The 25922-nt window shown below is 41.4% G+C and overlaps 1 protein-coding gene across 3 annotated transcripts in view; it reads right to left on the reverse strand.

Moving 5' to 3' along the window:
* luzp1 (leucine zipper protein 1) overlaps nucleotides 1–21289 on the reverse strand; it is a 48432-nt gene extending 27143 nt beyond the window's left edge. The window contains exons 1-2 of one of the 3 annotated variants that reach the window (XM_026151237.1): nucleotides 20918–21289; nucleotides 967–1023 (exon numbers count right to left, since the gene is read on the reverse strand). The gene's annotated coding sequence lies outside the window, so the exon portion shown is untranslated. Of the gene's footprint in view, nucleotides 1–966; nucleotides 1024–20719; nucleotides 20886–20917 lie in introns of those variants that run through there. The other 2 variants (XM_026151239.1, XM_026151240.1) reach the window with 2 other exon arrangements.
* Between the last annotated feature and the right edge of the window lie 4633 nt (nucleotides 21290–25922).

Raw genomic sequence — 25922 nt, forward strand, 5'->3', positions numbered from 1 at the left:
TCCTTTCCGCTGCCCTCAGTGAATATCAAACCGTATTTTACTGGAAATTGCATTTTTTTTTTTGCAACTGTACATGTATGTACCACTCCTGTATTACTTTAGGCTATAGGGAAGGAAATGCGGCGCCGGCATTTGTGCCCAACAGGAAACAGACTCACAAAAGAGTAGAGGAGGGGTTGAGGAGGCGAGGAGGCAAGGAGGAGGGGGAAAGGAAGGGAAGAAAAGTAGGCAAGACTGGAGGATGAGGAGAAGAAGTGAAGGGAAAGATGTGAGAGTTTAACCAGACTAGCCTGAAACTGAGAAGCTGTCTAACACGGTTAGTGACCTAATGCATTTAAATACCAACTGCAATACTCTGGTAGGTTTTGACTCAACTTCAAACTTAACTAATAAACTAAACTTCACTACTTCTGTCCCCGGAGCTGCTGAGAACGCGAGAAAACAGCAAGCCTGACAATCTCAGAAGAGGTTGATTTGGCACAACTCAATGTTGCACTCAACTAATGGTGCTATCCATCCACTATAATGTCAGTTGGTAATTATGTGTCAAAGAAGAAGTGCTGCTGTATGAGCTGTAAACTGGAAAGGGCTGAAGAGAAACACCAAATAGTTTATTTTCTACTTTAGACATGAAAAGGAATGAACTAGAGGACGAGAAGGAGAGCACGAAATTGCAGTTGACTTTATTCACACAAGTGGAGACGTATCAGCCTTACAGATAAAACTGTATTGGGTCATAACATCTGCCTGGTCACTCAATGCTTATTTGTGTAAAATAGTTAACAAGAACAGTGGGTTGAGAGGCTATATTAGACAACTTCCTGATTACAGATTATGTCTTTAAAAAAAAAAAAAAAAAAAAATCGGCTTAGATTGGCAGGAGTGTAAGTGCAGGCCTGCTGGGCTGCAGGGCTTTTACACACTGGCAGAAATCCTAAAAATCACAAAGAACTTCCCACAACTTACTTAATTTAAGATGCATCCTTTCCTCTAAAGCAAATCAAGCTCCACAAACTCTCCATCCTGTGGTTAAAACACACAGAGAGGGCGTGAGGTTAGTAAAAATGGAAGCACTGGTCATCATTATATCAACACACACACTCATGCAATCTTTCGCCATTGTTATCTTTGGCACTTGACAAAGCCCGGGGCCGGCGGCCGGGCTGACAAAGCAGTCGCTGTAAGGGAGAACGTTCACAGTCAAGCTAAGAGGCTAAGAATGAGCTAACTGCTCAGATATGGGGCACATTCTGAGGCTTTGCAATAGACTCATGCATGAGCAGACAAGCAATGTTTGGCCACGACAACAGAAGGCCCTATTCAGTTCTCTGGGGAGGCACTGGTAAACACACACACACGCACCATTATCATAATCATCATCATCCTAGAAGCTCTCATCTGCTTCAAAACATGTGTACACACACACACACACACACACACACACACACACACACACACACACACACACACACACACACACACACACACACACACACACACACACACACAGCATTCCACTACAGTAGCATTCCATATGTTTGGTTAAGCGCAGAGAATCCAGATTTAAGACCTGAGTCTGGACTGAATTTAAAGGATGAGAGGGAAAGGCTGAGAAATGAAGTAGAGGACTGGGCCGAAAGAGAAAGGGAACACTGCTGGAAACTGTAAGCAGCAGCAGGACGCTCACTTTTGTAACTGTACATCAGAGAGGGAACATTATTTACGACATAACAAGCTTGAGTTTCGAGACATGGAAAATGAAGAACAATGTAAAGTCTGAGAATCTAATTCACAAATGCCATCCTGATGAAGACAGAGCAGGCTCATAAACAAGAAAGCAAGCTCTGATTTGTAACTGTTTTGCCCACAAAAAGGGAAATGGAAAATACTTGTGTAGTTGACACTAGTTTTTATGAATGATTAAAAAGAACAACACAAATCCTCTAAAATCTGTGGTTCTCAGACTTTGTTAAGCATGAACCACCCCAGAAGCACAAAAAGAAGTTTACACCCGCTCAATATTTCTTTTCATTTCCTGGATGCCTGTTCTAGCAAGAAAATGATTCCACGCTTCAAAAAAAAAAAAAAAAACCTATTGTGTTTACCCTCTGTCTAGGTCTAATGGATCAAAGAAAATGAGCTACAACATGTTGATGTGGGAGCTTCAAGGCCATGGCTGAGCGAGGTTCATTTTTTTTAATATATATATTTTAGCAACTGGTGTATCTGCGATATCATCAGTATCCTTACATGACAAAGGTTTTCAAAAGCATCACAATATCAATGATACAGACACAATACTTTTATGCTTGTTAGCGTGTACAACAACAACAACAACAACAACAACAAGGCCAGGCATGTCTGAGGCCGAGAGCCACGTGTCAGCTTCTGCTCATGCTGATGAGCACCTAAAAAAGAGCTACTTCAACAACCAGCAGAGTAGTTGGCAAAATATGCAAAAAAACTGTTTCTGGAATGGTGGAAACAAACTTGTTTCACCACTTTAAGGGGAAAACACACCAATGTGTGCAACAGGGGTAAGAAGGTATGTAAAGAGGAGATACGAGCAGCTGCCGACACGCGACCCAAATGTAAACAAGTGACTCAGAGCACTCCGTATGACAGGAAGAGCAAACGGTGGATGGAAATTACTGATGCAGGTACATGGCGGAAAGGCAGCTGGTTAAGATAAAGTAAGATAAACTATCCAAAGTAGGAAAAAGTTTTCGGTTTTGATTTAACTATCAAAGTGCGACAGGTGCCATCACTGGAAAAAAACAAAAACAAAAAAAAAAAAAAAAGACTACTTCTCCTACCACTTTATATAAGAGACTGTAAAGCAGTTTCCCTTTATTTAACCTAGGCTGAACTAAGGAAGGGTGGCAAGTGATGTACTCAAATACTGTTTGATCATGTAAGTACCTTCTGACAGACACAGAGCACTTGCCTTTTACTTGATCCTGCCACTCTCAACCCCTTTCCATGAGTCTATTTGTTCTTTCACATCTTTACTCCGGAGGAAGGAGATAATCCAGCAGCTCTGCGCTCAGCCATGTCATGTTCGACTGAGGAAAGCAGCCGTATAACACGGGTTTTGCTGAATCATCTGACATTCTCACGATTCATGACATTACAGCACTGCCGTAAACCAAATGTGTAATTCTGCTGAGCATAACAAAACGAGAGTGTGTGATTAATGAAATTGATTATAATTGAAACGTATGACTTCACTGATCAGATTTGACACATTTTTTATGGTCCCAAAGAAATTATAAACAACCCATGTTTGTCTGCTTTTGTGTGTGCTGTTGAGTTGCGTATTTGTGTGCGTGTGTGTGAAGGAAGTTCAGATGGTTAGCCAGCCCATAACCAAGGAAAACTAAAAACAGCTGTCTCCTGCTCATCCATCACACCCACTTGCTTCCCTTTATACACACAGGTTGTGGAGAATTCATCATTCTACTCAGCAGAATTAAGTGAAACAGTGTGAGGTGGAACTTCCTTCAGAATGCGTGTTGGTGACTTACCTATCAGACACCTGAGGGCTCTACTACAAAGAAGTTTTAGGGGGTTAGCAAGGTAACACCGTTTTTAGTGTCAGTTCACCCTAAAATAGTGAATTCATTCCTTCGATGGCCCATGGACCTCACTGTGCATGTAGTAATAGGGTCTAGATGTCTTTTTTGGCTTTCGCTGAGGAGCATTAATAAAGAAATACATTTTTAGGAGCCATCTCTGTGATTTTTTTCTTCCCTCCATTTGCAGCAAGTAATCGTAAAACAAGTGCCTATATTGTTCTATAAGCAGTAATATAGTGTTATCATCTGTAAACAGTTATCCAGATAAGTAAAGCCAGATAAGGAAAAGATAGCCTTGGGATACTAAACTTGGTTCCTAATACAAACCCCAGTTCAGTTGTTTTTCTTTCCCTTAAATCAAGTTTAATTTGCATGAAAAGAAACACATTTTTAGGAGCATCTTTACTCCTTGATTTTTGAATTGTTTGCTGCAAATAATGTTAAAACAACTTCTTATATTGTTCTTTAAGCTGTAATATATTGTTATGATCTTAAACAGTGGGATTATCAACGTATCTGGAGTAAAGCCCGATAGGGAAAAGATATTCTTTGTGTACTGAACTTGCTTCCTAATAGTTTTCCCCCTTCCTTACATCATGTGTCATTTACACAAGTTTAAACTGACTTTTTACTTTTTAATGGATCAGGAAAATGTCTTATAAATGTCTGACTTGTATTAAAAAAAAAAAAAAAAAAAAAAAAAGTACACCTAGCTCTACTGCAATGCAGTAAATGCAGTCTACTGCAAAAATCCCTGCAATAAACTCAGCTTTCGTGCAGCCACTGAAATTTATGGCATTATGGAAACTTGCTTTTATGGGATGGACAAAATATTAGAAAAATCTCTCAGTTAAACAAGACACAATTCAGCAGCACCGTAAGCACGAGCCTCTAAAATGACTAATGTTGAGCACACAGAAACGCCACTAAAGTGGAAAGTGAGGATACATTTGTATTAAATTAGTTTTAATGTTACCTTATCTGCTTTTTCAGACCAAGATTATTTATTTTCCCTCATACTATAATAGTAAAAGCATGTATTTAGTTTTCATTACATGCACAGTGTGTTAACACAGCATTAACTATGTGAAACAGGGCAGAAATCCCTGTTAAGGGGTTTTCCTCCAATAAATTCCTCATAAACACACAATGTGTCATTTACTGTGCCTTTATCATCCTTTTATGATTTATGCAGTATCTCTTGATATTTTTTTCAGAACTTCGGCTTTCACTTTCACATGCAGTATGCCAAAGTTCGAGGTGTGAGTTTATTTTTCAACACCCGAACTTTACGACATGTTGTTGTTGTTTCACTCCAATGTAAACGTCATGGACGACATGACCAACACACAGATAAACTGATTACAATAAATGAAACAAGGCAGAACCAAAGAAGTACAAAGAGAACTCAGGTTCTGTTTCTTCCACGAGAGAACATTTCAAGTCCTCAAACGCCATCCTGGGTTCCAGCGGCCAGGCGCTCCTTGTTTGCACGGGAGCCCATTTCCTGTGTGTGATTAGAAAAAGGGTGTGTGTGTGTGTGTGTGTACGTCTATGTATATGTGTGTGCACATTGGGGCTTGCAGTTCAGTTAGGTCCGAGGTTGTTTTGTCTGCTAAGGGGGAAAGGAATGCCCAAATCAAACATGGTGAATAAGATGCCTAGAAAGAGACACAAAGAGAAAAAAAGAATCAGGAGTGAGGAGAAAGATGGAGAATGGTAGGGAAACAGCAAAGCAGCAGACAGAAGGAGCGAGCAAGAGAAAGGAAGAGGGAACAGCAGTGAAAAGAAGAAAAAGAGGCTGTTTTTCAATTTGCTGCCAACAGCGTTCCTGCTGCTATTTGCGTTCCAGTGGAGCAGGAAGGTGGAGTAAGAATTTTGTTAACAGGCTGATGAGCTGTCATATGGAAAATCATCCACCTCTTTAACTTCGCCATGAACCTGCAGAACCTGCCCTAATATCTAATGACTTACAGCCTTGCAGCCCTCCCTGCTCCACAAATAACAGCTGAGGCATTCACAGCTACTTCTCACTAGAAGGGCAGATTATTTTGTGCCATTAATCATTATCCAACAACAGTAATATGACAGCTAGCAATGTCACAGAACGACTTTACTGGCTTCACGCCACCACTCAAGAGGACAGGAACTTCCTGACATGATAACTTGGCAAAATATGGGGGGGGGGGGTCATTAAAGGTCACATTGACTGGTTAGAATAAGCTCCTGCTATAGGAATCAGAAAAATTATACTGCAGGGAATTAATTTTATGAACCGATTCAGTGTACTCGTCCTTTTAATTACTTTAAACCATCACACTTTTAAACAACAGCCATTTAAACCTCAAAATTTATTTACCAAATGTTAGTCGGAACAAAGGAATCTCTGACATCCTTGTTTTTACGGTTACTTTCATTCTCAGCTCAGTAATACATGACAAATTATAGCTTGTATCAGTGCAAAATATTAATAATAAAATAAATTATTAAACTTAACAATTTCTCCCAAACTGCAGTGAAAATATAGTGTAATGCTGATAAAAAAGGACTAATAATTAGGTGTACATACATTCTTATATATATTAAAATACATCAATATAATAATATATTATATCATAGGTATTAAAAAACAAATTTAATGAACTTATATCATTTACTGTACTGTTTATAATCATATAACAGGACATCAGACCTTTTCTCTTTTTCACTTGTCTCAAGAATTTTCCATGTAGCTGCTTGGATCCTTTGATTGCTCATACCGAGGCTCTTAACGAAATAAAATATCTATGCTCGGGTAGGTGAAGGTGATTTTTAGCACAGATTTTAATATGAAGATGCAAACCGAAATTTTATCTAAACATTATCTGTTCAGGCACACAAGCACTGTCACTTTCATTTAAAATCTAGATTTTGCTTTTTAAAATAGCAAACTCATTTCGGACCACCTCAAAATCCTGGTATTAGAAGTTTCCCATTTGCAGTCTGGGTAACGCTGAGCGGTTGTTTTTGAGCAGGTTTTGATTGTATGCAGGTAAACAGTGTGCATGAAGAGTAAAGGAGAAATGTGCTTGCTGAAATGTGATTGTCTGGTAATGACGTAGCATTCAATTGCATTTTACTTTACATTTTATCTGCATTCATGGGCTGTAAGCAATGAACAGAACAGGAAGCCTGCATCAGGATATGTGCTGGAAGCCCCGAAACACTGACTGCTGCCCCGAGAGATTACAACACAAACAACAAAGCAAACAAACTAAAAAATAAAAAATAAAAAAAATAAAATAAAATAAAAATTGTGACATGATATCAGTAAGCATTTTGGATTCACCATAACAGGTTGTGAACAAAGGTAAGCCTGCTACAAAAACATTACTAGCTACGTGGGTGGAGTTAGTCATAGTAAACAAATTCTGTAGTCCTAGTCAAACGTTATATTTTCAACAAGCACACACTGACAACGCTAAACAAGAAAGACTTATACACTCACTTCATAAACTAAAAGGAAAACTCTTTGCTGAGTGCACTGTGACTCTCCTACTTCCCAGTTCCAAAGTTCAGTTTCCAAACACTTCCTTGTGTTGCGCACACGAGGTGGACTCTGCCTTTGCACGAATGAGCCACTGCTTGACTGGCAGAGCAGAATTGATAGGCTGCTATTGTTTCCTTTTAAGGTCAATTGTGTCTCAAATGCTTGGCATGTCTGAGAGTACAGCTGGCTGGCAGGAGAGATAAAACACTAATTTTACTACATTCTTCTGCGCAGTCCACACCTAGGGAGAAAGGGGGAGGCAGAGACAGAGAGAGTATTTAAAAGAAGTAGGGATATGAAAGATTTGAGCTGGTTTGGAAAGAGAAAAGAAGAAAAAAAAAAGTATAGTTATGGTTAAAGAATGAAAACAAGGTGAAGACTACAGGTTTGGCCAAGTGGGTGAGCACTTTGACAGGGGCATCAAGCTTTGCTGTGCCCTTATTTGACTGGGCAGTCAAAACACGTCACCACAGTGGGTAAACACGCACATATATACATGGATGCCTACCCACACAGAACTAAACATCTCCCAGGATGAGAGACCAAATCGCATTTCATTGCCTCAAATTTGCATGTTTGACTCCTTAGCTTAAAATGCTAAATATTCTGCTCCAGAGTGATGGAGACTGTGAGGTGGGGTGGGGGTGGGGACAGCCAAACCAGCTTAGTATTGCAAATAAACCAGACGCTGTGAGAAAGCGTGGCAGCCGGCTGAAGGTTGGATCATAAATTATGCCTGGTATTTCACAATGTTCCACAGTGCACAAATGATCCACTCAGGGACTCGGGAATGATATTATGGGATTCCTGTGTGGCTTCAGTGTCTGAATGTGTCCACATGTACACACACACACGGCACACACAAAAACCTCAGCCAAGGACGAGCCACATGCTCAAGTCTAAAAGTGTATCGTGCAACAATGAGCGTATGCTGACAAATAAAACAACCAAAATTAAATCAGAACAAACAGGTTACTTGTGTTTTTTGATAGTTCTGATAGTAATCCAAATGTTGACTTAGAAGGAAGGGACCACCGGAGAAGAGCATGGCTAGACTGGCTGTGCGTGTCTGCTTTAGTTAAGCAGATGGGCGAGTATGTGTGTAATGACCATATTATCTGAAACATGTTGAACTGGTCTGAGAATGTCCCACTGAACTCGACACAGCCGTAGTCCTTAAGTGATTTGTACATTAAGGCCTCAGTCACACAGACCAGTCAGCGACCCACTGGAAACCTCTGTTCATTAGGGAAAAACGCATATTCCCTGAATGCTTGGCAAGTGGTTGCTGGCTGTTGCTAAGTGACAATGGTCAATGAATGCTTGGATTGCTAACAGAATCCCACAGTCATCCGTAATGTGCATGGAGGACACCAACGTGTCTGCAAATACTTGCCATTTATTCTCCGAGCGCTAAATTGAAAAAGAGTGACTGTAAATGAAGAATGTAAAAGTTGTTCCTCTTAAAATGTGCTTGTTACAGTGAAAAGGCACATCTTTTACTTTGATGCAACTTTACTTTTCACAGTTTCACTGCCACTTGGCGAGTAGTTTTTGAGTCTCTGCAGACAAGTCAGCATCTTCGACGTAAACTGCTTATGACCGCGGCAACCTGGTAAGGAGGTTTTTGGTGCATCGTTCTTTGCAACTGCCGGGAAACTCCCATAATCACTTGCAAACAAGTCAGGGGAAACACTGGTGGTTACCAGGGAGTCAGTGAATGGTCTCTAGGCCCGTGTGAATCGATTGCACCAACTACTCATGACCACTTAGGGAATAAACATTTTTGCACCAGTGGTTGCTAGAAGGTCATTGACTGGCGCCCAATTAAATTATCAGAGAATTTTTTGACTGGTTTGTTGATTTGATGGCATCATCATCGGCTTTTATGTTGGCATTTTTCAACTAATCATCCATTTAATCATGTAAAATAACCTTTAAATGGGACCTATTATGCTTTCATTTCAAGTCTATGAATTTGTTAGAGTAGCTCTGCACAATTTACAGTTCAAATCCTTAATCTTACACTGGAGCCATGGTGCAACTCATCATTTCATCCATCGTCTGCAATACTGACAATGCCAATATACGATTCAAACAGCGGGTCGTTGGGGCTGTTGTGTGCCTGAGACAACCATGTTAGCAAATCTGCTCTCACTAACATCATAGAGAGCCAAATGCAGAAACGCTATCACTTTACATCATTTTTCAAGTATAATTCAATTAGATATAGCTAAAAGCAAGCAAATAAAGTCTGTTCTGGTTCTGGTTAAGAGACCATAAGGGTATATTGCTTACCGTTTTGATTTTGTACAATCCCTCAGACATGAAAGGAAATGGAGACAGTCATACATTACTGGTGTAACTCCAGAACACAAGCTGGTGTTTAAGTGACAGTGGTGCAAGCACTAACCTTGGAAATGTTCACATCCTTCAAAACAAATATCCAAATTACTTCCAACAGTCTCCCAGCCTGACTTGGTTGCATGTCACACACTCCTCTTGTTTCCTGTCTAGATCGACTGTTCTACTGGGGGAATAAACACCCCAAAATAAGTTTTAGTTGTAGCTCTACTTGGCCAAAATTCTTCTTTTTCCTACTCCCACTTACTACATAAAACTGACATAAAAGCATTTCATGGCTCTTGAAGTAAAAGCTGCACTTTAGCAAGTCTATTTTTATGGCTTCACCATAGCAGCATTGTGCTGCTTCACTTCCCCTGGTCAGGGCAGCTAGCATGAGAAGGAGCTCCAAAAGCAACGTTGGCATGGAGGAGAAAACCAGCAAACCCGGCCCTCAGCGGCCCTTAACAAAAGGCAGCAGTGTAGAGATCCCCTCAAAAGTAAAAGCCAACCAGAGAAGAAGAGGGGAAAGGGCAGAAAGGAGGGGGAAAAGGCTGAAAATAGTCCAGCAGTCTGAGTCTGCATACATCAATGCCACAATGACGAAAGCTCCAAAAAGAAGCAGACTTGTTAATAGATGGATGGCTGGAAGAATATGAGGAGGGATGCCTTGAGGGGAAGAAACGCATATTAGCAGTTTTAAATATTGTGGGTGAAAGCAAAAGAACAAACTCAGGAGGAACGTCATGTGACACCAAGCAAGGGAAGCAAAGGTCATACACATCAAATTGTGACAACTTAATTACCTTTTCCATTCAGCAACTTATTTCAGAACTTTCTAAAAAGGCACAAAAAAGTATCTAAACATCTAAAAACAAGACAAAATAGCAAAGGATAGGAGAGGGTAGGAGACACAGAAGAGGGGATAAGTATGTAACAACCCGCCTGTCTGTCTGAACATTCCTCTCTCGGAGAACATGTATATTTTCTGATCACAAGAAAAATAATCCGCAAGAGGAATTTTATTTTGAGAGCCGCCCCGTAGATCCAAGGCCTACAGCAGGCCAGGGAGTAGTGTGTGAAAGCGAGTGTGATGGCGAGACTGTACATGTTCCTCTCACACGCTCAGTCACGATTTAAGTGTTAAATAGTGAAAACACCGCATGTATCACCGGGCAGATCGCTTGCAAAGGAAGAACATTTGAGGATCCACACTGCTCAAGTCACACATGATCACATGAACAAAACTTCACAACCTCCCCCGACACACATACACATAAGATATATGAGGTTACACTCCAGCCAAAATTGATTTCGGAGTTCTTCTTTTGAAGACGTTGATACCGCTATCACTCATCCAAAGTCCATTTGTTTTAACCGCAGTCATCTCATGTGCGACTGTAAGGAATCTGACACTAAAATATAGTTGGCAAGCAAAAGCAGGCAGCTACATATTTTAAACTAGACTGCGAAGCATTTAAGTAGTTTTACATTTTAATAAGTAAGCAATTTTGCACTTTAGCTAAAATAAGTAGATCGATACCAATCTAATGTATCTTTAAGCCTACAGCTGCTAGCCAATCAGAGCTGGGGAAGCACAAAGGCTGGAAACAGGAGGAAACAGCTGACCTGGCTCTGCCCAAATGTGACAAAATTACTAATTAACAAGTGATATCTTGTTTGTTCAATCTGTAGTGAAACAAAAAGGTAGAGAGTGAGACACAGGGAGTGGTTCCATTTCAAACTGTTAGGTCCAAATTAGAGAAAAAGGGATATCGTAAGCAGCAAAGTGCAGTATTATAGGCAATCATCTGTGAATATCCCAGAGTAAAGTAAAAGTAAAAGCATAACTGATGAAGTCTGATTATGATGCAGAGCAACCAATGAACCTTGGTACAGATTCTTCAGCTTGCTGGGACTCTAAAGCTGGAAGGATGTTAACACCTTTCCTCTGAAGAACATTTTCCCCACATTTGTGTTAGCACACATTCGACTGGGTTCATATCTAACAATAAAAAAAACAAATTTTGCATTTTTCACACTGAAAACGAACACTTTGTTCTGAACGTTTATTCGTGTTTTTCCTTCATCACATTTCTGCCGTGGAGGTTCCCAATTCCAGATTTAACGACTGAGATCAAAACAAAAGACACCCGGCACATCAAAGAAAAACGACAAGACGGCACACGCATTCGTTAGTGTCTCTCGGGGCCTCGCCCTAATGTGGCGGCACCTGTATGAGGACAAATAATTACTGGATATTACAAGTTATTCACTCTCTTGTGAGTTTAATCCACAGTCCTTAGCTTGTGTGAAGAGGAGTTATTATGAACTGAGAAAAAGATTTAATCACCTAAAAGTATTACCAAGTGGACATTTTGGCAACCGCAAATTAAAGTCATTAAAAGCTGCAGGTTAAGAATAAAGCTGTACACTCTTGACTCGTGACCTCACCGTGAACTGGACCGGTATCGCCATAGCAAAAGCCTACCAACCACCGTCACGTCAGTCAGCGGCCATTGACTGCAAATACCAGACTAAAATATTATGATTTCTGTAACTATAAGGCCACAGACAAGAGGTTGAAAGAGACATATTGCAGCTTTAAGCACATAAACACTTATTAAATTGTAGAGATGGTACCCAAAGCATACAAACCATACTGCTGGGTGAAGGACTTTGGTTCAACATTTAGCCTTTTATGGACATTATTGAGGTTACAGCGACGCTGGTTACTTAGACATCTGTGTTTGGTGTGTAGGTGGCATGAGGTGGTGTTTGCCCATCTTTTTTTTACCACCTGCGTTGGTGGCTTTTAACCTTTAACTTGATCATTGCGAGGCAGTGTGCACCATCTTCCACCAGAAGCATCACGAGACTGAAACAGAACATGATGTTCACCTTTCTTCTGTCCAGAGCTCTAGGAAGAAGAACATGTCTCGAATCCAGACTGCAATGGCTCCTGAAATATGCCAAATATGCCTCTGAACGCCCCCCCCCCCCCTTTTCCTAAGGACGTAAGCCTGTTTCATAGTCCACCCTCCTTCCCTGCTCGGCCCCCAACCCACAGCATTCCTGCGTTTTACAGAGCTCCGAACGCACACATTCTTATAATCACAGATGACCCACTCGCATAAAAAATGTTAAGGACATTAATAACACAAGTTTCCACCCAGCTGACCCAGACATGCCTTTTAAGGGTAAGCGGTTCAGATTTCTCTTTTCATTAACTTCCAAAAATACTCCTGGACCAGGCAGGGCAAGAAGGGGTGGGGTGGGGGTGGGGGGTGAGAGGGGAGAAAAAAAAAAAAAAAAAAAAAAAAAAAAAAGGTAAGTAGGGGGTTCTCTCCCCTCTTCAGGAAAAGGAGAAGGAGAGAGTGAGTGAGACAAGATAACAATCGGAAGGAAAGTCAAAATATTGGCCAGTTAACGAGGAGAACAACTGGAAAAAAAAAATAAAAGTGCGTCTGAGGAATTTACTAGTTATCTCTTAACTTTAGCTCTCCCCTGTTAAAACGCCTCAGTCCCTTCCTCCAACTCCCTCCCACCCTCCCTCCCTCCGCTTTGCTGTGCTTCCTACACGCTTTTGAAGTCGGTTTCCTTTGCACTTCCTCCCTCTTTTCTTCCAGCATCGACAGGATAGCCATTTTTTTGAGGAGCCTGTACAGTGCAGGAACAGAACAGGCTCACAGGGGACTTTCTGTAAAAGAGCTTGTTGGAGGCTGAAACTGGAACGTAATCCCACGCAGGAACCAGTAGGAAAAAGTAAAAATTACCCAGAGGCAAACCATTTCCCTGTCAGGTCAACCTGAAAGCATGTAAAAGGCAAAAACAGCAGCAGCACCACCACCACCACCACCACAGTGACCCACATTATCAGTGAATGTGGTCCAAACTCCAAGCCATGTGGGGCAGCCGGCTGATTAAACATTAGAGGACTTATCAAAAGGAAGATATCAAGATACATGAAAGGCCACAGCTCCTCTTCATGAACTAAAATGCCCTCATCTATGCATCTGCTAAACTTTCTCTGTCCTTTGGATGGTTGCAGGGGTGGAGTCTAGTCCTAATATGCAGATATAGAACCACCCTTGCTCGCACACACCTACACCCATTTACCTAAAGATGCCTTCGGATGCTGGAGTAAGCCGGAGTATGCAGAGATAACTCGTGCAGACACAGCACAGAGTGAAAACATGCCCGATCCATAGCTGGAGCAACACGCCAGGTCCCAAAATCTTCTTGCTGTGAGGCAACTGTGCTCACCAATACGTCAAAAAAAATAGCCATTATGACACAACTTATCTTCAGTGTACCTGTGATAAGCAGCAACAAGATTTATTGGTATTGTTTGCAAAAGATAGACAAGGAGCGAGATAGGAGACTTTAAAAAGCTGGCTTGCATTAGAAACCCGGCTCTGTTAAATCTGAAGACTAAACAAACTGCAGACTACCAAACGACTGTGGCCCTGGGAACAAAGGCCAAATGTAAAAATTTGTGAATCAGCATGAAGTTAACCACAAATAGATTACATTCCAGTTTGCAGTTATGGACTGGATGCTACATGCATCTTCTCATTTGGCAGACGGTTGAGAATCTTAAATGAGGACCAGATGAGGATTTGTGTTTCCCTTCCGTGGCTGCATGTGAAGAATGCTCACATGGTCAACATCAGGGCCGCTACTTGGTTTTGGGGATGAGCGTGAATGAATTAGGACACCTGAAATATGGCAGTGCGATTTAAAACTTGCGGATAATTCTTAAGAAAAAGTCTTTGAGTCTGTGAGAATAATGCATTTGTTATTGAGATTATACTGATCACAACCACGCCTTTTTGGTTGGTTAATATCTCAGCATAGCATGTTTTACTAAGGTGACTCTAGAAACTAGGTCAAAAAGGCAAGCATTATGGTGCAGCTCTCCAATAAGAGTGGAAAACAAGGAAATAGAAACGTGCCCTGCAAACTTCAGGTTCAGCAAATGTTTGAAAAACTCCCCTTTTCCCCTCAAACTCGACGAATCACAGTTCTCTGGCAGCACTCACTGATACATATATTTTATCTGGTTTAGCATTAAACCTGCTCAATCTGGCACATTTTTCCTTTCTTAACCCCCTGTTGCTGGAAAAACTTTCATAACCACCCAGTAACGCAACACAATCTTTTACAGGTCACTAAATACTTGATACGCTCCTTTGACCAATGGGTTAAATGAGTGGCAGGGCTAGATGATATTTGCTACAATGGATGGGAATCCCATAGCAGCTCCAAATTTTCCAGCTCTTTGGAACTGTATGTCTCAAAGCTTATCACTTCTATCTATAAATGCTTGCATGCTTCTTTGACATTTGCACGACCATACAGCTTCTGCACACCCAATTCACATCCAAGCCTTTGTCTACCGTTTCTACACTGTGGTCCGACGCAGTGATAAAAAAAATGTTTGTGCTGAGTCTGAATACCTGTACGGGCCTACTACTCATAATTCTGTTAAATAAAACGAGTTATGAGTAAAGAAATGGCCAAAAGTTGTTGATTTCAGTTGTGATCAGACAAAGGATGGATAAATCCAAAGCATGAAAATAAAAGTAAAGCAGTTTTATTTTGAAATTAAAAAATTCCGAACCAATTTCGACATTCCACAAACAAATTCGTGCAGGATTGGTGGAGATTTTAATGTACCAGTAAATCATGACAAAATACAATCAAGATTTTAACCTTTAAATCGTGCATTAGCATGAAATTGTACTGCAGATGCTCCACAGTCACGTACACCTACAGCTGCAAACAAATGAGATAAGTGCAATATTGAAACCTCCGTAAGTGGCCATTCAACTACATGATAAAAAAGCCCTCGAGAGGAGTTGCGAAGCTGTTTGGCACACTATGAAAGACTAACAATGGAGATTCGTTTACACTTACACACACACTAGAAGGGGTATCAGCAGAATCCATTCTTGTCTTGACATTCTTACAGAGTGAGAGCATGTATTAGTGTGTCAGCGTATGAGTTATTATCAAGTTGTGTGAACACTCAGGGCTAAAATGTACCTCTGGCTACTGCTCGCTGAGTGACTGACACTCTCAGCCTCTAGGATCTGATGACAGCACTAAGCAAAAGTACCTTCAAATGCAGAAATACCTGCGTAGGCTCACATAAAGTGAGCCCATGAATAAACAGAGAGTTCAAAAAGTTTGAACTCCAGCTGGAATCACAGAGCTCTGCCCTGTTTCAGGCCCGTCACTGCTGATCAAAATCAACTGAAAATCAAAAAAAGCAAACCAAGATCAAAATAATTCAGCACCTGGAAAAAGACAAGTTATGTTCTGTTTATAACTTCTGCTTTTAGTTCATTGTTTTCATTTTTCCCCCTATTCATTCACTGTTCAAACAGTTAAAGACAGAACTGCACACAGAAACATGTGTAAACATCTGCGGTATCCGCAGCTTGTTTTTTATTTTTATAATTAAATAATAATTTAAGACTGAAACCTTTCAGTTAATGAATTCTTAATGTGCACTCTGATGTTTATGATCATAAAAGGGGAATAAACAACGCAGGTTTTCCACAAAGGAAATCCTGGAAGCTGAGCGTGTTTTATCATTTATGCTTTAAAAATAAACAGTGTTGGGGAGTAACGGAATACATGTACCGCCGTTACGTATTTAAAATACAAAATATGAGTAACTGTATTCCGTTACAGTTACCGTTTAAAAAGGTGGTATTCAGAATACAGTTACTTTGTTGAAATAAATGGATTACACTGCGGTACTTTCCTGTTTCATTTTGTCGCGGGCCAGGACTGTTTGGGTTTTGTTTGACAGCTACGTGCTGTTGTTCCAGGCGGCAGCGCTACGGTTGCCATGGTTACAGGGCGACGCTCTCTCTCTCTCTCTCTGCGACTGTGTGTTTCCTAGGTGAGAGAGCGCCTTTTCGTTGTTGTTGTTGTTGTTGTTGTTGTTGTTGTTGTGCTAAGCTAACAGGCAGAATGCTACAAGCATAGCTCTAAAGAATGTAGCATCATGGGCAGTGTAGTCCGTGTTGCAGAGAGAATGGACTGCCATACACGTTATGGGTCTGTGAGCGCGAGGAGGGAGATAGAAAAAGGGGAGTGGAAAGGTTGGAGTTGTCATCGAGGAAAAACGGGAGCTGGAAGCATGTAAATATAATAATAACCACTTCAGCCAAGCTATTAAGACTCGACTGTACACCGTGTTCGTGTTTTCCTCCGAAAACAATAAGTTCCGTTGGAGCAGTCTTTCAACGCCTCTCTCTGTCTCTCGCAAGAAAAGTTGACCCACACAACAAAGTAAAGCTAGTTTTCGGCTACGAGCCGACAGGGACCCCGCCGTATTAGTCAGAGGTCCCTTTACTACAGTTCGGAGTCGCGGACCTTCAGTAATAGTAATAAATCACATGGCAATAGTACATTCACGTTGTTGTAAAAAGCATGATAATATATTAAGTAATCCAAAGTATTCAGAATACGTTACTGTCATTGAGTAACGTAACGGAATACGTTACAGAATACATTTTGGGGCATGTATTCTGTATTCTGTAATGGAATACATCTCAAAAGTAACCTTCCCAACACTGAAAATAAATGACACCGTCAACTGTCAGATTAGCTGCATGTTGATCTTCTCAGATGACTAACTGATTGATTCACTACTCCTTTCAGCTCTTTCTACTTTAAACACATACACACACACAGACACACGACATGTACAATGTCCAGTCAAAGCCTCACGCTGCCGTCATCGTGGCACTAAGCCATCTTCCTACAAGTCTGCTTATACACAGACAGCAGCTCCAGCTGGCCTGCATATTATCAGCAGCAGCCCTTGTCCCGGATACGGAGTCATTTATTGCATTATCACAAAACACACACATTCATAAAATGTTATGTGCTCACAGGATGAGTGTGGGCTTCAACAGAAGGCGCTCAGAGATCATGATTCATTTCCACTACTTCAAGTAGGCCCCTGGTAGGTTCGTAACAACATCACTTTGCATCCTGCGCTGCTCTATTCCTGGGTGAGAGGGTTACTGAGGGTGAAAGAGAGAGTCTACCTCTAAGAATAACCAACACCATCCGGTCCCAATTCTAGACGAGCTATCTATTACAGCATATTAGGATGTATAGGTTATGCTGCTCGTGTGGGTGCTGACTCTCCCATTTATACCTTTGAGGACTCCTAGAAATGCACCGCTTTCCATTAATCTGATCATATCACGTTCACACAACTTTGCAAAGCTTCAGACCGCAATCTGACCAGGTCAGACTAACGTAGCTGCACGTGTCCGACCTGCAAGTAATCTGTGGCTCTCTCTGTGTCTGAATGAAGCCACGAGGAACACGAGGAGCGACCTACTCAATTAATACAGTGCTATAATCTGCTATAATTCTAATTGTGACACACAGAGATGGGCGAGAGTCTGGGTGATGAGAGAGAGACCACAGAGCAGAGAAGGGTCTAACCTACGATAATATGCAGTTCAGTTACTGAATAGAAATCATGATTCTATAGGTTTTAGAGTTGTTTCTTATGTGCATAACAGGGAATAACAACAAGAGGCTTAGCTGTTTCACATTTACTATAAATGTAATTATCTGAAATAATCAGCCTGGGGGGGGGCGCAATAAAGTGCATATATATGATTTTCCAGATGTTAGAAATCAGGAAAAATAATAAGCTGATCTCCAATGAAAACAATGTTCATTTAATAAACTGTTGAACTTTGCTACTTTGTGTTTTTGTCCCCTCCATTTTTTGATATCATAGGAAAAGGACTGACAGCTATAGTACGGTAGTTCCTTCAATCAATCACAGCAATGACAATATGCGTTCTTATTTCTTTGCACTTGCAACGCATGACGTCAGTGCCAATGTCGTGTAATTCCACACTGATGTGTGATCGCGCAACACTCACAGGAGGGAGTGTGCATAAACCCTGATGTCCGGAGTGGCAGTAATATTACCGTCGACAGGCTTGGGTTTGACATTCCCGGTGGTTTGATTTTCCCAGGCAGAAAACCTCAATATTTTAATTTAATCCCCAGAGCATTTATTTAGCCACTCCGTAATCCACAGGTCCAGTGCTTAGTCTGATAATTACCCTTATTGGACACCCATAATGATTAGTTTTTGGTTTCACCCAAAGCAGTGCAGGCAGTTTCATAGGGCGGTCGCAGCGCTTTGCGGAGTGGAAAACCAATCATGCGTGCTATAGCTCAGGTCATAAAAGAGGAGAAAGAGGTATGATTATTACTGCGAATGGCAGGCGACAATCCCCGGAGGAAAAAAAAAAAAGTGCTGCAAACTCTTTGTGCAACTTTCACTTCTTGGCATTCATTGTAAAGATTGCAGAACAGGTGCTAGTAGTGCTGACACTTCTGCTGTGTCAACATTAACAACTATCATTGTGCTGAGCAGTGGTGTCAAAGAGGGCATCTGCTGTGAAATATCCCCCCCCTGCAAGAGCCAACTGAACCGAACCAAACCAAACTTTGAGCGCATTTTCCGGGGAATGGACGCGCCAGAGATCAGACATTAATCAGGGGAAATTTAGACATCTTACTCCTCACTTCGCTGTTACTCTCATTTGATTTTCCCCTTTACATTTCCACCCCAACATTTCCAAACTGACAGCATAAACTGCCAACATTCCCTCCACATGCGGTTTAATAATACCACCCAGAAGTACCAAAATAAGCCCTTTTTGCGCATCTACCACTGTGACAAGCTTCCCTGCAAATGCCTGTCCGAGCTAGTAGCTCAGCTGGTATGTTCTACAGCTGGCTGGGAGTACGAGCCTTACTGGAAATTCATCAGGGATTTTTTTTTTTTTGTCTCCTTCATGTCTCAAACAGGTCAAGGCAGGTCCCCTCCATCTCCTCCCTTCCCCTCGGTGCTCTTTATGAGCCCCACCTGGCAGATTAGTATTCCACCACCACAAGTACCTTTTCTGCTGTTTACACATGCGCACACATTCATCTGTCACCGTTCTGGTGAAGGAATACAGGACACACACTGTTCAGACTACGCCCCTACCACCACCAGCACCACATTGTTTTCACACGTGTAGGCCGATACTCAAACAGAATAAGGATGTATTGTCATGTTAGTACCTTTAACAAAACATCCGAGGGCAGCAGGACATTGCAGTTGTTTTAGTTGTCCTTTAATGTGGCAATTTCAGTTATATTAGTTGATGGAAATGCCTGATTTTGCATTTGCATTCCAGTCTAAGAAAGGCCCAGACAATTGGGTAAAAACTGTTATCAGTCAGTATTGGTCTTCTTGAGTAACACTAGATAGTTTTGCCAAAAAACAGTCATGTATATATTCGTATTTTTATGTTTCCCTGAGACAAAAAGAGAAAAGACACTCAGATTGGACCAGAATTTCAAGAAAATGTCTATAATTTAAATAGGTTATATGTTTCTTATAGGCTAGATTGTCCACTGTTTAAACAGCTGTGAAATGGATCAATTAACTCTATTCTAACAAGGGAGTTTAAACTTTACTTACCAACTTGAAAATAAGCTCATTCAGTAGGTGGTCTGTGTGCACCATAGGCTGGTCTGTGTGCACCATAGACTGGTCTATATGTGGCCCAAGGATGGCTTTGAGCCCAGTTTGTGGTTTTTTAGTATGTAGCTTACAACTGAGCGTAGGCAATATATATATTGTTTGCATGGCACTCAACAATCACATATCATCATATTGTTCAGTATAAAAACCTTCCGATATGGCAGCAGAGTCCAGACCATCGTACATTCACAGCACTGTGCCGCAGAGTACTCACAGCTGAGCAGACAGCCATGCAAAGTTAAGACATGTTTTCGGCTATGTATTTCACAACTAGTTTGTGTAATGCATTGCTTCAAAGATAATAAACAATGACCACATCACATCCCCTTGTCAACACAACTCCAACATGGGGCAGTGTTTATATCACAATTATTTACTCCCTACACTCTGAAAAGTCTGAGTACATGCAACACACACACACACACACACATACACACATACACACACACACACCAAATGTCAAGAACACGTCCAAGCAGCCTCCACACTTCTACTCCATGTTCCTACAGCCCGGGCAGTCAGTCTGAAAGGACTGACGTTACTATGTGCGTAAAGCAGTAAAAAAAACGTATCGAGTGCAGAAGCAGATAAATGCAACCTCATAACAAAAATGCCAAGTGTTACCAAAAGAAGATATGAACGGTTTATGTGCGGCAACATTTTAACCACCTGAGGTTTTCCTGCAGAGCTGGATGCTTCAATTTGGCTTAAGAACGACGACGAGAAGGAGGAGGAGGAGGGCTGAAAAACTTGCCGCAGTTCAGACTTCTGCAGTCCGGACTCCTCGAGTCTCAACAAGCCGCTGTGTGAATCCCCAAATATACACTCCGCTTCTTCCTCAAACACAGAATAAAGACTCAAATTTACCTCAGCAGTTCCACCGCCGGGTCCGGAAAACGCAACGGTAAATCCACAACTTCACGCGGGCTGAGCTCGTGCGGACGGTAGGGCTCGCTGCAGCCGACACGGCCGGGACAAGTTCATCCGCATATTCTCATTCAAGACCAGAGAGTTGGAGGCGATAGGGGGGGAACCGCTTTCTGCTTTCCCCCTTTCCCTCAGTCGCTTTCGCTGGTCCTTTCCTCTCGGATATTCCCCTCCCTGGTCCTTTTGAGATCAAACCATCACATTCCACCGCGTCCTTAACAATGAAAAAAGGTGGGTTTTCCTTTTCTGTTGCCGGAGGACCCACCCCTCGGGATGACTCTGCCCGGTCTGACCGCAAAGAGAACGCCCTTCCCGGCGTCAAGGTCCCGCCTCTCTCTCTCTCTCCCACAGAACATACACAAGCCAGGCCGGTGAGGAGGAATGAATCCGAGCTGGATCCTGCATAGATGCAGGCTACTGCTTGTGTCTGAGCAAACGTATCATAAAAACCAGTTGTCTGTGAACGCTGCATGAACTATTGTTTTATGGCATTTATACCATTTGCAATAGAAGTGACAGAAAAGTCACGGGCTCAGCAGCACCTGTAGCATCCCACAACACTTTCAAAGATCATATCCATATAATTAGGATCCCCCCAAGAAAGTACTGATTACCACAAAAAATATTGGGGCTATAATATAGATGAAATGTCCAAACAGTATAAGCTTGTTGGGTTCTATCAAATGTCTCTAAATATGTATGGACTAACCATTATACAAAACCAGTCAAGACCACAGTCTTCCCTTACGGGAATAATTAGTATGAGTTCACCTCTCTATTCCCTCTCTTTCAGCTCTCAGAATGTGGTTGTTTAATACGCTGGTGCCACTTGAATGAATACTATAGCATTGTTGTTTGTTGCGCTTTCTTTTTCCCCCATGTGTAACTGTTTGCCAATAGTAATGACTTGTCACAGCCGTCTAGACAAATACACACAAACTAGTCCTGGTTTTCCCCAGAAAGTTTTGGAACAGAGGTGTATTGTTCGCTCTGTTTCTGCAGCACGGCCATGAATTCTCCACTGGGTGTTTATTATCTTTTAGTTGCATGACACTGGAAGGCTGCAAGATGATAAAATATGAATAAAATGTGATAGGCAGCCAGCCAATTAGGTGACGTCATGCCCACACAAACACTCACTCACATTAAGGAGATTGTTTTTGTGTTCCTTAAACAGTTTTGCATAATTCCCAAGAAGCGTAGCTTTATTTGACAGCACGTGATAACACTATTAAAACAAAACCCACGCTTCTTTCATTGGTTGTGCTGTTTCCCACTAACATACCTCTGTCTCAGAAGTCATTCTAGTCGTGTAACTTGACACAATGGGCTAAGAGAGATGTAAATAATGTTTTCACTCTCGGCTGGTGGGGAAAGATACCAGAGATACCAAGGAATCAAAGAGAAATTAAATCCTTTCAGATGATGCTGAAATCCAGAGGCATAGCTGGGCATGCCTGAATGCCACTGCATGAGAAGCCAAACACAGGTGTACCTGAATATGCATGAGCGCCTATGTATTTTTTATACGCTTGATAGGTGTTTGCATATATATATATATCAATATACTTGTCTTCTTCAAAGACAAATAACACAGTATGATAAAAACCTGTAGGATATGGTTTTATTTCTGACTTTCAAGAGCTACTGCTCTGCTGTGCGCATTAAAATAACCATTGATCTTTAAAAAAATCTATCAAGGCAATAGAAACTGAGATGACATGTAAGTAAATGGAAAACGGCTTGTTTTATAAGCACGAGTATCGGTCATGTTTCATCCATCTTGAGAGGGTTGGCTCATGCACAGACAAGCTTCTGTCATTTTGGGAATTTGCCTTAATATATCAAGTGATATAAATGTGAATGCATTGCACAGACTGCGATCTAATGCATAAGGACAGGGTTACAGGGGAATGTAATCCCCTACACCGCATGACTCTAGCACGCAGACACAAGCTGATTCAGGAAGAGCAGGTTTCTAGCCAACATCCTTCCTAAACACAAACACCCTTCAACAGCCAGAAACTTTTTTGTTCCAGTAAGAAGTTATGGGTGAACAGCAAAATTTGAAATTGAGTCAAGTAAAGAAAACAAAAAACAAAAGAAAAAGGTTCCCAAGCAGACGCCGGCATTGTTTTGCTGTTTGTGATTCCCATGTTAGGCATTTTATCTTAACTAGAGTAGCTTGCAGCAGTTGCAACAGCAGATAATCTCTGATAATCCCATGTAGCACACTAAAAATTACAAGCAACCAGTAGCAAGGAGTGTGAGGGTTAGGCCAATAGTCAACCCATGATATGCATTTGACTACAAAACAAGCATGAAAGAAATTAAATGAGAGCAAAGTGGAATCTCCTGCCTAAGCAAATATGGCTTATGGTGGAGCTTTCCTGCTTTATATCCTTTTTATAGTGAGGATAAGGATTAATGTGCTTAATTCACTGTCCTCTCAGGGTGGGTTATAGCCAGTATAAACAGATGTAACCCTGATGGATCAAAATGTGGGGCAGCTTGTCATGTAGAAAAACACTAATCGACTGCCATCAAGCAACCGTTGTGTTTGAAGGGGCCATATTCAAGACGGCATTCCCTCATTGTAATAATAATAATAATAATAATAATAATAATAATAATAATAATAATAATAATAATAATAATAATAATAATAATGTGTGGCTTGCAGTTGCTTAAACAGTCTTTTCCACTTAAAGCAATAAGAGTTAACATCTAACGGCTCTTATTAAGTTCTGATATTTGAAGTCTTAATTTGGAAATACTCAGAATGTCTCATGGGAGAGGAGCGAGAGGGCGAGCGCTCCAAATCCTTTGATACTTAAAAAAAGTCATGTCCTACTGTCAGGTCTTATATCATCTGGAAGTACAGATGCCTCAGTCTGTCTTGTTCACCCTCCCATGGCCCTCTCTTTCTCACTGCAGGGGGACATTCCTCAATCCTCAGCCTCTGGCATGCAGTAAATCTGCCTGAGAGAGACCTACTCTCTCAAGCCTGCCAAAAACAATCTGCTAGGAAAGACGTGCGGCTATTTATCAAAACCCAACCTCATGTTTGCCTTTTGTTCTCCTGACAAGCGCACAGAGCCATCAGGAATAAAATATCTTGTGTAAAATAGAAGTCTTTCTTGTCTGCCAGAGGAGAACTACCTCAAGGTCGAGCTGTGGTGACGGAGCCACTGTGAAAAAGGTGTTAATTGGGACAGGAGGAGCCTCACACAGGCTGCGCCGTCCTTTATTTAAAACCGACTTTTGAGTGCATAGATCTTACAGGTGGAAAGTAGCCGTAGCTGGCAGCGTTCCTAAAATTTGTCTTTGCACACCTGGATCTTGGGATGAAGGATTCCTTAGACTGACCTGTGCAGTAGTGCTGAACATCAGGGGTCACCTGCATGAATCTGTGTTGGACTCTTTTTGATTTTTCCTGGCTGTTTAAAGGCCGTGCAGAGAACACTACATGAGAAAAGGAATCAGGGCCTGCAGGTAACGGACAGTGTAAAGTCTGTGAAATAATTTGTGAACTTTTGTAGGGCATGGGCATGAACCATGCCACACCCAGCATTTACCTCCTAAGCTAGTGTGCACATGTAACGTGTACAGTATATTCATGAATTAGGAAACACAAAAGCCAAATACAGTAAAAACAAAGAAAAGCAACACAGAACAGTGCAACTACTATGTACTGAAGTGCCATAAAACAAGAGGCAGCAGATTATTCATGACAGTTTGAGTTTAAAATGATCCAAAACGGAGTTCTGGGTTCATTTGTGTAAGTAAGGAATTCCACATGTCGACGCTCCAAACAGAAATTACGATTTCCACAATGGCACCCATAGATGCTGCACATGTTACTGAGATTTATACAAAAAGCTTTAAGAGGAAGCTCACTGCACACCCGGGGAGCCAAATTGTGCAAACATTTATATTATACTTTTATGCTACTGAATATAATAAAATGACCAAAACTAAACACTGTCGTTGTGTGACCTTACTGACTTATTGTCCATAATTCTAATTGCCCATCTTTATAAGGGGCCCGATTTTTGCAGATGCTGCTTCCGACCAAGAAATAAAACAATAACTGAGAAGAAATGCAGTTAGCACCATTGTCTCACAGCAAGAAGCTTGGGGGCTAGTTCAAAGACATCCACATTTCAGCAATATTTGGCTCTAAATTGGCAACAGGTGTGAATGCTAGAGTGGATGGCTGCCTCTCTGTGTTAGCTCTATGAAAGCCTGGCGACCTGTCCAGGGTGTACTCTGCCTCTCACCCTATAACAGCTGGGATCCAACTTAACCACAACCCTAAATTGGATGGATGGATGGATGGAGAAATCATATTATCATCTAGTTTGCCTTTGCAACCTTACTCACCTTTTCGACTTGTTTCTCAAATCTTAAGATGGGAATCTAAAAGAATAAATGGATATTAAACCTCTGAATTCTGTTCCATCCATTGTCCATTAATCTTTAGATCTGACTCAGTTTGAGAACTGAGCTCTGGAAGAAAAACAAACTGACACCATTTTCTTATTGTTGAGCATGTTTTCAAGCCATGCGCTGCCATGGATTGTAAATGATGGAGACATCCTTTATGCATTTTACTGGACTCCATTGTCCCAGTGCGCTGTGACTGTGGAGTCGATCTCTGCAGGACAAAGCCTTCAATATCACATTCACATAAATGCAACTCAGAGCTGCCACTTAACCCAGCCTGCATCATGTGTTTGGACTCTGGGAAGAAATCAGAGGACTCATGGCAAAAACCAACACAGGCAAGGGGACAAGCTGAAATTCAACACACTGAAAGGACCTCACTGGCTATTGTTTAAAATATATTCAAGAACATCACTTATCCACACTTTGAACCAAACCACATCTCATATAAGCTGCTCTCCGTTTCATGACCGAGACAAATCTCAGTGACTTACTG

This window comes from Astatotilapia calliptera, chromosome 19 (assembly GCF_900246225.1).
Source record: "Astatotilapia calliptera chromosome 19, fAstCal1.2, whole genome shotgun sequence".
In the NCBI taxonomy this organism is placed as follows: Eukaryota; Metazoa; Chordata; class Actinopteri; order Cichliformes; family Cichlidae; genus Astatotilapia; species Astatotilapia calliptera.